The sequence below is a fragment of the Aphanomyces astaci genome (genome assembly GCF_000520075.1).
Source record: "Aphanomyces astaci strain APO3 unplaced genomic scaffold supercont1.93, whole genome shotgun sequence".
In the NCBI taxonomy this organism is placed as follows: domain Eukaryota; phylum Oomycota; class Saprolegniomycetes; order Saprolegniales; family Verrucalvaceae; genus Aphanomyces; species Aphanomyces astaci.
Window position 1 is genome coordinate 212,644 of NW_009798356.1, and position 2,326 is coordinate 214,969.

Genomic DNA, 2,326 nt, shown 5'->3' on the forward strand with positions numbered 1-2,326 from the left:
AGCGCTCGTAGTTACGCCCCCGGCTGTTCCGGGCTCCGCCACCATTGCCGCCGTCATCGGCGCCCCAGTTCGACGCTCCGAAGGTGCTCATCCTTCGCTTTCGTCGCTTTTGTCACAATGACTACTGACGACAACGGTCGTTCCGAATTCTCAATCCCTGTCCCACGTTCGGTTAAGTATACCGAAATCAAGTTTGAGTGTGGGAGAATGTAACGGGTCCGGATAGCATCCGGATACGACATCCCATTGGTCAGTTCCAATCCTGACCCGAGAGAGGACACTTGGCAATCCAAGTGTCTTGAATCACTGGCTCTGCGACATCCGCAGCAGCACCATTCATTTGACATGAATTGCATGACTGGTGCGCAGCCTTACGCCAAGGAAACCAGCTCAGAGATAACTAGTTCTCTCAGTTTACAATATACCTTGTTCTACACACCTTCCTCTGTGCGCCCTTTTACAACCGTGCTTGTTGGTCTCGTGCCCGTCCTCTTAGCGTTCGAGATCGTTAACTCGTTGAATATGCACATTGAGTGAATCCAACTTGCCGGGATGGGATTGGGCGTCGTCGACTTGAACGACCGGGTTGGCTGGGCTGTCGATTGTTGACATGGCAGGAATCGAGTGAAGGAATGGTCATCATCGTTTTATTATCCGGATGTTTATCCGCATCGACGATGTATCTACCTCAGCAAAGTTTGGGAGATAGAGGTGCCTGGATCTCCGAAATGTGTTGAGATTCACACAATTCGGAGAACGTGATTTAGAGGTTCTCTAATAATGTTGGATGAATCCTATTAACGTTACCGGTAGTACATTTCCTTGGCCATCGTTGCAAGGTATCTTCAATGTCGTGTTCTGCCTTGCACTACTGTTGACATCGACGGTGAAAAAACGTTGTAGCGATTTTATATAAGTCGACTTGTATAATAGTTCTGACGACAAAAGTCCCTTGACAGTGAACGGCCACTTCTAGTATATGTAACGTTAGCTTTCGGGAATTGACATTTCCAAATATGTTCATGCTGTTTTGCATGGTCCTGGTCGACGGGTAACTGAAGATGAGAACGAGCAGCTCGTGTAGCACGGAGCCCCCGTTGATACGCCCGACGCCTCCTCATTGGACGCCTTTAACACGTCCAATATGACAGCAACATCGTTGGTCGCCAAGTGATTCGGCCCAGCCGAGAAGGTGACCCCCCCAGGCACCATTCACTCACGTCTTGGGGGAACCAAACGACAAGGTACCACGGCGCCAGGCTCGATCGGAGAAGAAACCCAAATACGCCAAGACTTTCCCCGACTAGCCATTGCACCCGAGGACGTGGAGCCACTGGTTGAACACCTGTATTGGCCTGATGGAGGAGGCCTCGCTCGAGGACATGAAGGAAGCGACGGCGCACGTTTTGCACGGCTTTCTGCCAAGCCTTGGCCAATGCGAACCGGCTGGATGTAGTCTACGGGAATGTGACGACTTTTGATGAGTGTCATTTTTTCCAATGCCAAGGAAACCTAAGTTGTCCCCATCCAATTCGATGAGACAACTGTGTGACCCGCGAGACCCTTCAGAAAATCGTGGAAACCCTTTGCGCGATGCTCGTACAGGATGCAAATCCCAATTGGTGAGGAAATGTAGGGATATATCTCACTGGTAACGTTAGTACAAGAAGTAACTAAGGGTTGTGGACTTGATCATATCCCCCCATGTGAATTCTCGTAAAGGTACCGCGTAGTACTTGTCAAAGCGACCTTACCACATCGGTTGTATGAAAGCGGGAGTTAGTTGAACCCTTATATAACACGATGTGTTTTGAGTACATAGTGGCTGCGATACGGTTCGTACGGTATCGCAGCCACTATGTTGAAGAGTTTCTGAAATGTGACAGGTCTTGATGGTAACGTCAAAGCTATTACTATGATAACGCGCATCTACTGAACAGGCAAGGTGTTCTGCGACACGGCGCCTACAGCAATATGGAGCATCTGGTCTGGGATTGATGGATTCAGACGAGATATTTCGAATGGGTTTTCGGCAAAAACAAAAATATCCCGAAAAGTGCAAGTGTCGACTAGGTATGTAACGTTAGTCGCCGCCTTCTTCACTTAACACTTCGTTCAATTGCCACGTCTATTCTCCCCATACCGGATTAGGTTCTCTAGCCCCATCTACTTGTACTACTGTAGACTCTTCATCGTATGGTTAGCAACGGGTCTGCTGCTCGTCATCTTCTTCTTGTCGACGTCGTCGATAGCGCATATCAAAGGCCGCCAGTGGATTTGATTGGTCGATCCAAGTGGACGCGAACAAGCCGATCCTTTCCGATGC